Source organism: Chiloscyllium punctatum, chromosome 3 (genome assembly GCF_047496795.1).
Source record: "Chiloscyllium punctatum isolate Juve2018m chromosome 3, sChiPun1.3, whole genome shotgun sequence".
NCBI lineage: Eukaryota > Metazoa > Chordata > Chondrichthyes > Orectolobiformes > Hemiscylliidae > Chiloscyllium > Chiloscyllium punctatum.
Genome location: NC_092741.1, coordinates 103,748,031 through 103,765,894, shown reverse-complemented (window position 1 = coordinate 103,765,894; position 17,864 = coordinate 103,748,031).

The window sequence follows — 17,864 nt, the reverse complement described above, 5'->3', positions numbered from 1 at the left end:
AATGAAACAAACAGCAATAATTCATTTATTCCAAGAACAAAATAAGACGTTTTGATTCAACGTTTTGAGCTTGTCTCATTCATTCAACGTAACGAGCTTAACTGATTTATTCAATGTATGAAACTGCATTCATTCATTCAATGAATCAAACTACACTCACTCATTCATTGAAACAAGCGGTATTCATTCATTCATTGAATCCAGCTTATCCCATTGATTCAATGTCTCCTCCTTAACGCCTTTATTCAATGAAGCAAACTGCAATAATTCATTCATTCCAACAACAAAATAAGACGTTTTGATTCAACGTTTTGAGCTTGTCTCATTCATTCAATGTAACGAGCTGAACTGATTTATTCAATGCATGAAACTGCATTCATTCATTCAATGAATCAAACGACACTCACTCATTCATTGAAACAAGCGGTATTCATTCATTCATTGAATCCAGCTTATCCCATTGATTCAATGTCTACACCTTAACGCCTTTATTCAATGAAACAAACTGCAATAATTCATTTATTCCAACAACAAAATAAGAAGTTTTGATTCAACGTTCTGAGTTTGTCTCATTCATTCAATGTAACGAGCTTAACTGATTTATTCAATGTATGAAACTGCATTCATTCATTCAATGAATCAAACTACACTCACTCCTTCATTGAAACAAGCGGTATTCATTCATTCATTGATTCCAGCTTATCCCATTGATTCAATGTCTACTCCTTAACGCCTTTATTCAATGAAACAAACTGCAATAATTCAATTATTCCAACAACAAAATAAGACGTTTTGATTCAACGTTTTGATTTTGTCTCATTCATTCAATGTAACGAGCTTAACTGATTTATTCAATGCATGAAACTGCATTCATTCATTCAATGAATCAAACTACACTCATTCATTCATTGAAACAAGCGGTATTCATTCATTCATTGAATCCAGTTTATCCCATTGATTCAATGTCTTCACCTTTACGCCTTTATTCAATGAAACAAACAGCAATAATTCATTTATTCCAAGAACAAAATAAGACGTTTTGATTCAACGTTTTGAGCTTGTCTCATTCATTCAACGTAACGAGCTTAACTGATTTATTCAATGTATGAAACTGCATTCATTCATTCAATGAATCAAACTACACTCACTCATTCATTGAAACAAGCGGTATTCATTCATTCATTGAATCCAGCTTATCCCATTGATTCAATGTCTACACCTTAACGCCTTTATTCAATGAAACAAACTGCAATAATTCATTTATTCCAAGAACAAAATAAGACGTTTTGATTCAACGTTTTGAGCTTGTCTCATTCATTCAATGTAACGAGGTTAACTGATTTATTCAATTGATGAAACTGCATTCATTCATTCAATGAATCAAACTACACTCATTCATTCATTGAAACAAGCGGTATTCATTCATTCATTGAAACCAGCTTATCCCATTGATTCAATGTCTACACCGTAACGCCTTTATTCAATGAAACAAACTGCAATAATTCATTTATTCCAACAACAAAATAAGACGTTTTGATTCAACCTTTTGAGCTTGTCTCATCCATTCAATGTAACGAGCTTAACCGATTTATTCAATGTATGAAACTGCATTAATTCATTCAATGAATCAAACTACACTCACTCATTCATTGAAACAAGCGGTATTCATTCATTCATTGAATCCAGCTTATCCCATTGATTCAATGTCTACACCTTAACGCCTTTATTCAATGAAACAAACTGCAATAATTCATTTATTCCAACAACAAAATAAGACGTTTTGATTCAACGTTTTGAGCTTGTCTCATTCATTCAATGTAACGAGCTTAACTGATTTATTCAATGAATGAAACTGCGTTCATTCATTCAATGAATCAAACTACACTCACTCATTCATTGAAACAAGCGGTATCCATTCATTCATTGAATCCAGGTTATCCCTTTGATTCAATGTCTACACCTTAACGCCTTTTTTCAATGAAACAAACTGCAATAGTTCATTCATTCCAACAACAAAATAAGACGTTTTGATTCAACGTTTTGAGCTTGTCTCATTCATTCAACGTAACGAGCTTAACTGATTTTTTCAATGTTTAAAACTGCATTCATTCATTCAATGAATCAAACTACACTCACTCATTCATTGAAACAAGCGGTATTCATTCATTCATTGAATCCTGCTTATCCCATTGATTCAATGTCTACACATTAACGCCTGTATTCAATGAAACAAACTGCAATAATTCATTCAACCCAAGAAATAAATAAGAAGTTTTGATTCAACGTTTTGAGCTTGTCTCATTCATTCAACGTAACGAGCTTAACTGATTTATTCAATGCATGAAACTGCATTCATTCATTCAATGAATCAAACTACACTCACTCATTCATTGAAACAAGCGGTATTCATTCATTCATTGAATCCAGCTTATCCCATTGATTCAATGTCTACTCCTTAACGCCTGTATTCAATGAAACAAACTGCAATAATTCATTTATTCCAACAACAAAATAAGACGTTTTGATTCAACGTTTTGAGCTTGTCTCATTCATTCAATGTAACGATCTTAACTGATTTATTCAATGTATGAAACTGCATTCATTCATTCAATGAATCAAACTACACTCACTCATTCATTGAAACAAGCGGTATTCATTCATTCATTGAATCCAGCTTATCCCATTGATTCAATGTCTACACCTTAACGCATTTATTCAATGAAACAAGCGGCAATAATTCATTCATTCCAACAACAAAATAAGACGTTTTGATTCAACGTTTTGAGCTTGTCTCATTCATTCAATGTAACGAGCTTAACTGATTTATTCAATGCATGAAACTGCATTCATTCATTCAATGAATCAAACTACACTCACTCATTCTTTGAAACAAGCGGTTCGTCATTCATTCATTGAAACCAGCTTATCCCATTGATTCAATGTCTACACCTTAACGCCTTTATTCAATGAAACAAACGGCAATAATTCATTCATTCCAACAACAAAATAAGACGTTTTGATTCAACGTTTTGAGCTTGTCTCATTCATTCAACGTAACGAGGTGAACTGATTTATTCAATGTATGAAACTGCATTCATTCATTCAATGAATCAAACTACACTCACACATTCATTGAAACAAGCGGTATTCATTCATTCATTGTTTCCAGCTTATCCCATTGATTCAATGACTACACCTTAACGCCTTTATTCAATGAAACAAACTGCAATAATTCATTCATTCCCACAACAAAATAAGACGTTTTGATTCAACGTTTTGAGCTTGTCTCATTCATTGAATCTAACGAGCTTAACTGATTTATTCAATGTATGAAACTGCATTCATTCATTCAATGAATCAAACTACACTCACTCATTCATTGAAACAAGCGGTATTCATTCATTCATTGAATCCAGCTTATCCCATTGATTCAATGTCTACACCTTAACGCCTTTATTCAATGAAACAAACTGCAATAATTCATTTATTCCAAGAACAAAATAAGACGTTTTGATTCAACGTTTTGAGCTGGTCTCATTCATTCAATGTAACGAGCTTAACTGATTTATTCAATGCATTAAACTGCATTCATTCATTCAATGAATCAAACTACACTCACTCATTCATTGAAACAAGCGGTATTCATTCATTCATTGAATCCAGCTTATGCCATTGATTCAATGTCTACACCGTAACGCCTTTATTCAATGAAACAAACTGCAATAATTCATTCAACCCAAGAAATAAATAAGAAGTTTTGATTCAACGTTTTGAGCTTGTCTCATTCATTCAACGTAACGAGCTTAACTGATTTATTCAATGCATGAAACTGCATTCATTCATTCAATGAATCAAACTACACTCACTCATTCATTGAAACAAGCGGTATTCATTCATTCATTGAATCCAGCTTATCCCATTGATTCAATGTCTACTCCTTAACGCCTTTATTCAATGAAACAAACTGCAATAATTCATTTATTCCAACAACAAAATAAGACGTTTTGATTCAACGTTTTGAGCTTGTCTTATTCATTCAATGTAACGATCTTAACTGATTTATTCAATGTATGAAACTGCATTCATTCATTCAATGAATCAAACTACACTCACTCATTCATTGAAACAAGCGGTATTCATTCATTCATTGAATCCAGCTTATCCCATTGATTCAATGTCTACACCTTAACGCCTTTATTCAATGAAACAAACGGCAATAATTCATTCATTCCAACAACAAAATAAGACGTTTTGATTCAACGTTTTGAGCTTGTCTCATTCATTGAATCTAACGAGCTTAACTAATTTATTCAATGTATGAAACTGCATTCATTCATTCAATGAATCAAACTACACTCACTCATTCATTGAAACAAGCGGTATTCATTCATTCATTGAATCCAGCTTATCCCATTGATTCAATGTCTACACCTTAACGCCTTTATTCAATGAAACAAACTGCAATAATTCATTTATTCCAAGAACAAAATAAGACGTTTTGATTCAACGTTTTGAGTTGGTCTCATTCATTCAATGTAACGAGCTTAACTGATTTATTCAATGCATTAAACTGCATTCATTCATTCAATGAATCAAACTACACTCACTCATTCATTGAAACAAGCGGTATTCATTCATTCATTGTTTCCAGCTTATCCCATTGATTCAATGACTACACCTTAACGCCTTTATTCAATGAAACAAACTGCAATAATTCTTTCATTCCAACAACAAAATAAGACGTTTTGATTCAACGTTTTGAGCTTGTCCCATTCATTCAATGTAACGATCTTAACTTATTTATTCAATATATGAAACTGCATTCATTCATTCAATGAATCAAACTACACTCACTCATTCATTGACACAAGCGGCATTCATTCATTCATTGAATCCAGCTTATCCCATTCATTCAATGTCTACACCTTAACGCTTTCATTCAATGAAACAAACTGTAATAATTCATTCAATCCAAGAACTAAATAAGACGTTTTGATTCAACGTTTTGAGCTTGTCTCATTCATTCAATGTAACGAGCTTAACTGATTTATTCAATGCATGAAACTGCATTCATTCATTCAATGAATCAAACTACACTCACTCATTCATTGAAACAAGCGGTATTCATTCATTCATTGAATCCAGCTTATCCCATTGATTCAATGTGTACTCCTTAACGCCTTTATTCAATGAAGCAAACTGCAATAATTCATTCATTCCAACAACAAAATAAGACGTTTTGATTCAACGTTTTGAGCTTGTCTCATTCATTCAACGTAACGAGCTGAACTGATTTATTCAATGCATGAAACTGCATTCATTCATTCAATGAATCAAACTACACTCACTCATTCATTGAAACAAGCGGTATTCATTCATTCATTGAATCCAGCTTATCCCATTGATTCAATGTCTACACCTTAAGGCCTTTATTCAATGAAACAAACTGCAATAATTCATTTATTCCAAGAACAAAATAAGACGTTTTGATTCAACGTTTTGAGCTTGTCTCATTCATTCAATGTAACGAGGTTAACTGATTTATTCAATGTATGAAACTGCATTCATTCATTCAATGAATCAAACTACACTCACTCATTCATTGAAACAAGCGGTATTCATTCATTCATTGAATCCAACTTATCCCATTCCTTCAATGTCTACACCTTAACGCCTTTATACAATGAAACAAACTGCAATAATTCATATATTCCAACAACAAAATAAGACGTTTTGATTCAACCTTTTGAGCTTGTCTCATTCATTGAATGTAACGAGCTTAACTGATTTATTCAATGTATGAAACTGCATTCATTCATTCAATGAATCAAACTACAGTCACTCATTCATTGAAACAAGCGGTATTCATTCATTCATTGAATCCAGCTTATCCCATTGATTCAATGTCTACACCTTAACGCCTTTATTCAATGAAACAAGCGGCAATAATTCATTCATTCCAACAACAAAATAAGACGTTTTGATTCAACGTTTTGAGCTTGTCTCATTCATTCAACGTAACGAGCTTAACTGATTTATTCAATGTATGAAACTGCATTCATTCATTCAATGAATCAAACTACACTCACTCATTCATTGAAACAAGCGGTATTCATTCATTCATTGAATCCAGCTTATCCCATTGATTCAATGTCTCCTCCTTAACGCCTTTATTGAATGAAGCAAACTGCAATAATTCATTCATTCCAACAACAAAATAAGACGTTTTGATTCAACGTTTTGAGCTTGTCTCATTCATTCAATGTAACGATCTTAACTGATTTATTCAATGTATGAAACTGCATTCATTCATTCAATGAATCAAACTACACTCACTCATTCATTGAAACAAGCGGTATTCATTCATTCATTGAATCCAGCTTATCCCATTGATTCAATGTCTTCACCTTTACGCCTTTATTCAATGAAACAAACAGCAATAATTCATTTATTCCAACATCAAAATAAGACGGTTTGAATCAACGTTTTGAGCTTGTCTCAATCATTCAACGTAACGAGCTTAACTGATTTTTTCAATGTATGAAACTGCATTCATTCATTCAATGAATCAAACTACACTCACTCATTCATTGAAACAAGCGGTATTCATTCATTCATTGAATCCAGCTTATCCCATTGATTCAATGTCTACTCCTTAACGCCTTTATTCAATGAAACAAACTGCAATAATTCATTTATTCCAACAACAAAATAAGACGTTTTGATTCAACGTTTTGAGCTTGTCTCATTCATTCAATGTAACGATCTTAACTGATTTATTCAATGTATGAAACTGCATTCATTCATTCAATGAATCAAACTACACTCACTCATTCATTGAAACAAGCGGTATTCATTCATTCATTGAATCCAGCTTATCCCATTGATTCAATGTCTACACCTTAACGCATTTATTCAATGAAACAAGCGGCAATAATTCATTCATTCCAACAACAAAATAAGACGTTTTGATTCAACGTTTTGAGCTTGTCTCATTCATTCAATGTAACGAGCTTAACTGATTTATTCAATGCATGAAACTGCATTCATTCATTCAATGAATCAAACTACACTCACTCATTCATTGAAACAAGCGGTATCCATTCATTCATTGAATCCAGCTTATCCCATTGATTCAATGTCTTCACCTTTACGCCTTTATTCAATGAAACAAACAGCAATAATTCATTTATTCCAAGAACAAAATAAGACGTTTTGATTCAACGTTTTGAGCTTGTCTCATTCATTCAACGTAACGAGCTTAACTGATTTATTCAATGTATGAAACTGCATTCATTCATTCAATGAATCAAACTACACTCACTCATTCATTGAAACAAGCGGTATTCATTCATTCATTGAATCCAGCTTATCCCATTGATTCAATGTCTCCTCCTTAACGCCTTTATTCAATGAAGCAAACTGCAATAATTCATTCATTCCAACAACAAAATAAGACGTTTTGATTCAACGTTTTGAGCTTGTCTCATTCATTCAATGTAACGAGCTGAACTGATTTATTCAATGCATGAAACTGCATTCATTCATTCAATGAATCAAACGACACTCACTCATTCATTGAAACAAGCGGTATTCATTCATTCATTGAATCCAGCTTATCCCATTGATTCAATGTCTACACCTTAACGCCTTTATTCAATGAAACAAACTGCAATAATTCATTTATTCCAACAACAAAATAAGAAGTTTTGATTCAACGTTCTGAGTTTGTCTCATTCATTCAATGTAACGAGCTTAACTGATTTATTCAATGTATGAAACTGCATTCATTCATTCAATGAATCAAACTACACTCACTCCTTCATTGAAACAAGCGGTATTCATTCATTCATTGATTCCAGCTTATCCCATTGATTCAATGTCTACTCCTTAACGCCTTTATTCAATGAAACAAACTGCAATAATTCAATTATTCCAACAACAAAATAAGACGTTTTGATTCAACGTTTTGATTTTGTCTCATTCATTCAATGTAACGAGCTTAACTGATTTATTCAATGCATGAAACTGCATTCATTCATTCAATGAATCAAACTACACTCATTCATTCATTGAAACAAGCGGTATTCATTCATTCATTGAATCCAGTTTATCCCATTGATTCAATGTCTTCACCTTTACGCCTTTATTCAATGAAACAAACAGCAATAATTCATTTATTCCAAGAACAAAATAAGACGTTTTGATTCAACGTTTTGAGCTTGTCTCATTCATTCAACGTAACGAGCTTAACTGATTTATTCAATGTATGAAACTGCATTCATTCATTCAATGAATCAAACTACACTCACTCATTCATTGAAACAAGCGGTATTCATTCATTCATTGAATCCAGCTTATCCCATTGATTCAATGTCTACACCTTAACGCCTTTATTCAATGAAACAAACTGCAATAATTCATTTATTCCAAGAACAAAATAAGACGTTTTGATTCAACGTTTTGAGCTTGTCTCATTCATTCAATGTAACGAGGTTAACTGATTTATTCAATTGATGAAACTGCATTCATTCATTCAATGAATCAAACTACACTCATTCATTCATTGAAACAAGCGGTATTCATTCATTCATTGAAACCAGCTTATCCCATTGATTCAATGTCTACACCGTAACGCCTTTATTCAATGAAACAAACTGCAATAATTCATTTATTCCAACAACAAAATAAGACGTTTTGATTCAACCTTTTGAGCTTGTCTCATCCATTCAATGTAACGAGCTTAACCGATTTATTCAATGTATGAAACTGCATTAATTCATTCAATGAATCAAACTACACTCACTCATTCATTGAAACAAGCGGTATTCATTCATTCATTGAATCCAGCTTATCCCATTGATTCAATGTCTACACCTTAACGCCTTTATTCAATGAAACAAACTGCAATAATTCATTTATTCCAACAACAAAATAAGACGTTTTGATTCAACGTTTTGAGCTTGTCTCATTCATTCAATGTAACGAGCTTAACTGATTTATTCAATGAATGAAACTGCGTTCATTCATTCAATGAATCAAACTACACTCACTCATTCATTGAAACAAGCGGTATCCATTCATTCATTGAATCCAGGTTATCCCTTTGATTCAATGTCTACACCTTAACGCCTTTTTTCAATGAAACAAACTGCAATAGTTCATTCATTCCAACAACAAAATAAGACGTTTTGATTCAACGTTTTGAGCTTGTCTCATTCATTCAACGTAACGAGCTTAACTGATTTTTTCAATGTTTAAAACTGCATTCATTCATTCAATGAATCAAACTACACTCACTCATTCATTGAAACAAGCGGTATTCATTCATTCATTGAATCCAGCTTATGCCATTGATTCAATGTCTACACCGTAACGCCTTTATTCAATGAAACAAACTGCAATAATTCATTCAACCCAAGAAATAAATAAGAAGTTTTGATTCAACGTTTTGAGCTTGTCTCATTCATTCAACGTAACGAGCTTAACTGATTTATTCAATGCATGAAACTGCATTCATTCATTCAATGAATCAAACTACACTCACTCATTCATTGAAACAAGCGGTATTCATTCATTCATTGAATCCAGCTTATCCCATTGATTCAATGTCTACTCCTTAACGCCTGTATTCAATGAAACAAACTGCAATAATTCATTTATTCCAACAACAAAATAAGACGTTTTGATTCAACGTTTTGAGCTTGTCTCATTCATTCAATGTAACGATCTTAACTGATTTATTCAATGTATGAAACTGCATTCATTCATTCAATGAATCAAACTACACTCACTCATTCATTGAAACAAGCGGTATTCATTCATTCATTGAATCCAGCTTATCCCATTGATTCAATGTCTACACCTTAACGCATTTATTCAATGAAACAAGCGGCAATAATTCATTCATTCCAACAACAAAATAAGACGTTTTGATTCAACGTTTTGAGCTTGTCTCATTCATTCAATGTAACGAGCTTAACTGATTTATTCAATGCATGAAACTGCATTCATTCATTCAATGAATCAAACTACACTCACTCATTCTTTGAAACAAGCGGTTCGTCATTCATTCATTGAAACCAGCTTATCCCATTGATTCAATGTCTACACCTAAACGCCTTTATTCAATGAAACAAACTGCAATAATTCATTCATTCCAACAACAAAATAAGACGTTTTGATTCAACGTTTTGAGCTTGTCTCATTCATTCAAAGTAACGAGCTGAACTGATTTATTCAATGTATGAAACTGCATTCATTCATTCAATGAATCAAACTACACTCACTCATTCATTGAAACAAGCGGTATTCATTCATTCATTGAATCCAGCTTATCCCATTGATTCAATGTCTACACCTTAACGCCTTTATTCAATGAAACAAACGGCAATAATTCATTCATTCCAACAACAAAATAAGACGTTTTGATTCAACGTTTTGAGCTTGTCTCATTCATTCAACGTAACGAGGTGAACTGATTTATTCAATGTATGAAACTGCATTCATTCATTCAATGAATCAAACTACACTCACACATTCATTGAAACAAGCGGTATTCATTCATTCATTGTTTCCAGCTTATCCCATTGATTCAATGACTACACCTTAACGCCTTTATTCAATGAAACAAACTGCAATAATTCATTCATTCCCACAACAAAATAAGACGTTTTGATTCAACGTTTTGAGCTTGTCTCATTCATTGAATCTAACGAGCTTAACTGATTTATTCAATGTATGAAACTGCATTCATTCATTCAATGAATCAAACTACACTCACTCATTCATTGAAACAAGCGGTATTCATTCATTCATTGAATCCAGCTTATCCCATTGATTCAATGTCTACACCTTAACGCCTTTATTCAATGAAACAAACTGCAATAATTCATTTATTCCAAGAACAAAATAAGACGTTTTGATTCAACGTTTTGAGCTGGTCTCATTCATTCAATGTAACGAGCTTAACTGATTTATTCAATGCATTAAACTGCATTCATTCATTCAATGAATCAAACTACACTCACTCATTCATTGAAACAAGCGGTATTCATTCATTCATTGAATCCAGCTTATGCCATTGATTCAATGTCTACACCGTAACGCCTTTATTCAATGAAACAAACTGCAATAATTCATTCAACCCAAGAAATAAATAAGAAGTTTTGATTCAACGTTTTGAGCTTGTCTCATTCATTCAACGTAACGAGCTTAACTGATTTATTCAATGCATGAAACTGCATTCATTCATTCAATGAATCAAACTACACTCACTCATTCATTGAAACAAGCGGTATTCATTCATTCATTGAATCCAGCTTATCCCATTGATTCAATGTCTACTCCTTAACGCCTTTATTCAAAGAAACAAACTGCAATAATTCATTTATTCCAACAACAAAATAAGACGTTTTGATTCAACGTTTTGAGCTTGTCTTATTCATTCAATGTAACGATCTTAACTGATTTATTCAATGTATGAAACTGCATTCATTCATTCAATGAATCAAACTACACTCACTCATTCATTGAAACAAGCGGTATTCATTCATTCATTGAATCCAGCTTATCCCATTGATTCAATGTCTACACCTTAACGCCTTTATTCAATGAAACAAACGGCAATAATTCATTCATTCCAACAACAAAATAAGACGTTTTGATTCAACGTTTTGAGCTTGTCTCATTCATTGAATCTAACGAGCTTAACTAATTTATTCAATGTATGAAACTGCATTCATTCATTCAATGAATCAAACTACACTCACTCATTCATTGAAACAAGCGGTATTCATTCATTCATTGAATCCAGCTTATCCCATTGATTCAATGTCTACACCTTAACGCCTTTATTCAATGAAACAAACTGCAATAATTCATTTATTCCAAGAACAAAATAAGACGTTTTGATTCAACGTTTTGAGTTGGTCTCATTCATTCAATGTAACGAGCTTAACTGATTTATTCAATGCATTAAACTGCATTCATTCATTCAATGAATCAAACTACACTCACTCATTCATTGAAACAAGCGGTATTCATTCATTCATTGTTTCCAGCTTATCCCATTGATTCAATGACTACACCTTAACGCCTTTATTCAATGAAACAAACTGCAATAATTCTTTCATTCCAACAACAAAATAAGACGTTTTGATTCAACGTTTTGAGCTTGTCCCATTCATTCAATGTAACGATCTTAACTTATTTATTCAATATATGAAACTGCATTCATTCATTCAATGAATCAAACTACACTCACTCATTCATTGACACAAGCGGCATTCATTCATTCATTGAATCCAGCTTATCCCATTCATTCAATGTCTACACCTTAACGCTTTCATTCAATGAAACAAACTGTAATAATTCATTCAATCCAAGAACTAAATAAGACGTTTTGATTCAACGTTTTGAGCTTGTCTCATTCATTCAATGTAACGAGCTTAACTGATTTATTCAATGCATGAAACTGCATTCATTCATTCAATGAATCAAACTACACTCACTCATTCATTGAAACAAGCGGTATTCATTCATTCATTGAATCCAGCTTATCCCATTGATTCAATGTGTACTCCTTAACGCCTTTATTCAATGAAGCAAACTGCAATAATTCATTCATTCCAACAACAAAATAAGACGTTTTGATTCAACGTTTTGAGCTTGTCTCATTCATTCAACGTAACGAGCTGAACTGATTTATTCAATGCATGAAACTGCATTCATTCATTCAATGAATCAAACTACACTCACTCATTCATTGAAACAAGCGGTATTCATTCATTCATTGAATCCAGCTTATCCCATTGATTCAATGTCTACACCTTAAGGCCTTTATTCAATGAAACAAACTGCAATAATTCATTTATTCCAAGAACAAAATAAGACGTTTTGATTCAACGTTTTGAGCTTGTCTCATTCATTCAATGTAACGAGGTTAACTGATTTATTCAATGTATGAAACTGCATTCATTCATTCAATGAATCAAACTACACTCACTCATTCATTGAAACAAGCGGTATTCATTCATTCATTGAATCCAACTTATCCCATTCCTTCAATGTCTACACCTTAACGCCTTTATACAATGAAACAAACTGCAATAATTCATATATTCCAACAACAAAATAAGACGTTTTGATTCAACCTTTTGAGCTTGTCTCATTCATTGAATGTAACGAGCTTAACTGATTTATTCAATGTATGAAACTGCATTCATTCATTCAATGAATCAAACTACAGTCACTCATTCATTGAAACAAGCGGTATCCATTCATTCATTGAATCCAGCTTATCCCATTGATTCAATGTCTACACCTTAACGCCTTTATTCAATGAAACAAGCGGCAATAATTCATTCATTCCAACAACAAAATAAGACGTTTTGATCCAACGTTTTGAGCTTGTCTCATTCATTCAACGTAACGAGCTGAACTGATTTATTCAATGCATGAAACTGCATTCATTCATTCAATGAATCAAACTACACTCACTCATTCATTGAAACAAGCGGTATCCATTCATTCATTGAATCCAGCTTATCCCATTGATTCAATGTCTACACCTAAACGCCTTTATTCGATGAAACAAACTGCAATAATTCATTCAACCCAAGAACTAAATAAGACGTTTTGATCCAACGTTTTGAGCTTGTCTCATCCATTCAATGTAACGAGCTTAACCGATTTATTCAATGAATGAAACTGCGTTCATTCATTCAATGAATCAAACTACACTCACTCATTCATTGAAACAAGCGGTATTCATTCATTTATTGAATCCAGCTTATCCCACTGATTCAATGTCTACTCCTTAACGCCTTTATTCAATGAAACAAACTGCAATAATTCATTTATTCCAACAACAAAATAAGACGTTTTGATACAACGTTTTGAGCTTGTCTCATTCATTCAATGTAACGATCTTAACTGATTTATTCAATGTATGAAACTGCATTCATTCATTCAATGAATCAAACTACACTCACTCATTCATTGAAACAAGCGGTATTCATTCATTCATTGAATCCAGCTTATCCCATTGATTCAATGTCTACACCTTAACGCATTTATTCAATGAAACAAGCGGCAATAATTCATTCATTCCAACAACAAAATAAGACGTTTTGATTCAACGTTTTGAGCTTGTCTCATTCATTCAATGTAACGAGCTTAACTGATTTATTCAATGCATGAAACTGCATTCATTCATTCAATGAATCAAACTACACTCACTCATTCATTGAAACAAGCGGTATCCATTCATTCATTGAATCCAGCTTATCCCATTGATTCAATGTCTTCACCTTTTCGCCTTTATTCAATGAAACAAACAGCAATAATTCATTTATTCCAAGAACAAAATAAGACGTTTTGATCCAACGTTTTGAGCTTGTCTCATCCATTCAATGTAACGAGCTTAACCGATTTATTCAATGTATGAAACTGCATTAATTCATTCAATGAATCAAACTACACTCACTCATTCATTGAAACAAGCGGTATTCATTCATTCATTGAATCCAGCTTATCCCATTGATTCAATGTCTACACCTTAACGCCTTTATTCAATGAAACAAACTGCAATAATTCATTTATTCCAACAACAAAATAAGACGTTTTGATTCAACGTTTTGAGCTTGTCTCATTCATTCAATGTAACGAGCTTAACTGATTTATTCAATGAATGAAACTGCGTTCATTCATTCAATGAATCAAACTACACTCACTCATTCATTGAAACAAGCGGTATCCATTCATTCATTGAATCCAGGTTATCCCTTTGATTCAATGTCTACACCTTAACGCCTTTTTTCAAGGAAACAAACTGCAATAGTTCATTCATTCCAACAACAAAATAAGACGTTTTGATTCAACGTTTTGAGCTTGTCTCATTCATTCAACGTAACGAGCTTAACTGATTTTTTCAATGTTTAAAACTGCATTCATTCATTCAAGGAATCAAACTACACTCACTCATTCATTGAAACAAGCGGTATTCATTCATTCATTGAATCCAGCTTATGCCATTGATTCAATGTCTACGCCGTAACGCCTTTATTCAATGAAACAAACTGCAATAATTCATTTATTCCAAGAACAAAATAAGACGTTTTGATTCAACTTTTTGAGCTTGTCTCATTCATTCAACGTAACGAGCTTAACTGATTTTTTCAATGTTTGAAACTGCATTCATTCATTCAATGAATCAAACTACACTCACTCATTCATTGAAACAAGCGGTATTCATTCATTCATTGAATCCAGCTTATGCCATTGATTCAATGTCTACACCGTTACGCCTTTATTCAATGAAACAAACTGCAATAATTCATTAAACCCAAGAACTAAATAAGAAGTTTTGATTCAACGTTTTGAGCTTGTCTCATTCATTCAATGTAACGAGCTTAACTGATTTATTCAATGCATGAAACTGCATTCATTCATTCAATGAATCAAACTACACTCACTCATTCATTGAAACAAGCGGTATTCATTCATTCATTGAATCCAGCTTATCCTATTGATTCAATGTCTACACCTTAACGCCTTTATTCAATGAAACAAACGGCAATAATTCATTCATTCCAACAACAAAATAAGACGTTTTGATTCAACGTTTTGAGCTTGTCTCATTCATTCAACGTAACGAGGTGAACTGATTTATTCAATGTATGAAACTGCATTCATTCATTCAATGAATCAAACTACACTCACACATTCATTGAAACAAGCGGTATTCATTCATTCATTGTTTCCAGCTTATCCCATTGATTCAATGACTACACCTTAACGCCTTTATTCAATGAAACAAACTGCAATAATTCATTCATTCCCACAACAAAATAAGACGTTTTGATTCAACGTTTTGAGCTTGTCTCATTCATTGAATCTAACGAGCTTAACTGATTTATTCAATGTATGAAACTGCATTCATTCATTCAATGAATCAAACTACACTCACTCATTCATTGAAACAAGCGGTATTCATTCATTCATTGAATCCAGCTTATCCCATTGATTCAATGTCTACACCTTAACGCCTTTATTCAATGAAACAAACTGCAATAATTCATTTATTCCAAGAACAAAATAAGACGTTTTGATTCAACGTTTTGAGCTGGTCTCATTCATTCAATGTAACGAGCTTAACTGATTTATTCAATGCATTAAACTGCATTCATTCATTCAATGAATCAAACTACACTCACTCATTCATTGAAACAAGCGGTATTCATTCATTCATTGAATCCAGCTTATGCCATTGATTCAATGTCTACACCGTAACGCCTTTATTCAATGAAACAAACTGCAATAATTCATTCAACCCAAGAAATAAATAAGAAGTTTTGATTCAACGTTTTGAGCTTGTTTCATTCATTCAACGTAACGAGCTTAACTGATTTATTCAATGCATGAAACTGCATTCATTCATTCAATGAATCAAACTACACTCACTCATTCATTGAAACAAGCGGTATTCATTCATTCATTGAATCCAGCTTATCCCATTGATTCAATGTCTACTCCTTAACGCCTTTATTCAATGAAACAAACTGCAATAATTCATTTATTCCAACAACAAAATAAGACGTTTTGATTCAACGTTTTGAGCTTGTCTTATTCATTCAATGTAACGATCTTAACTGATTTATTCAATGTATGAAACTGCATTCATTCATTCAATGAATCAAACTACACTCACTCATTCATTGAAACAAGCGGTATTCATTCATTCATTGAATCCAGCTTATCCCATTGATTCAATGTCTACACTTTAACGCCTTTATTCAATGAAACAAACGGCAATAATTCATTCATTCCAACAACAAAATAAGACGTTTTGATTCAACGTTTTGAGCTTGTCTCATTCATTGAATCTAACGAGCTTAACTAATTTATTCAATGTATGAAACTGCATTCATTCATTCAATGAATCAAACTACACTCACTCATTCATTGAAACAAGCGGTATTCATTCATTCATTGAATCCAGCTTATCCCATTGATTCAATGTCTACACCTTAACGCCTTTATTCAATGAAACAAACTGCAATAATTCATTTATTCCAAGAACAAAATAAGACGTTTTGATTCAACGTTTTGAGTTGGTCTCATTCATTCAATGTAACGAGCTTAACTGATTTATTCAATGCATTAAACTGCATTCATTCATTCAATGAATCAAACTACACTCACTCATTCATTGAAACAAGCGGTATTCATTCATTCATTGTTTCCAGCTTATCCCATTGATTCAATGACTACACCTTAACGCCTTTATTCAATGAAACAAACTGCAATAATTCTTTCATTCCAACAACAAAATAAGACGTTTTGATTCAACGTTTTGAGCTTGTCCCATTCATTCAATGTAACGATCTTAACTTATTTATTCAATATATGAAACTGCATTCATTCATTCAATGAATCAAACTACACTCACTCATTCATTGACACAAGCGGCATTCATTCATTCATTGAATCCAGCTTATCCCATTCATTCAATGTCTACACCTTAACGCTTTCATTCAATGAAACAAACTGTAATAATTCATTCAATCCAAGAACTAAATAAGACGTTTTGATTCAACGTTTTGAGCTTGTCTCATTCATTCAATGTAACGAGCTTAACTGATTTATTCAATGCATGAAACTGCATTCATTCATTCAATGAATCAAACTACACTCACTCATTCATTGAAACAAGCGGTATTCATTCATTCATTGAATCCAGCTTATCCCATTGATTCAATGTGTACTCCTTAACGCCTTTATTCAATGAAGCAAACTGCAATAATTCATTCATTCCAACAACAAAATAAGACGTTTTGATTCAACGTTTTGAGCTTGTCTCA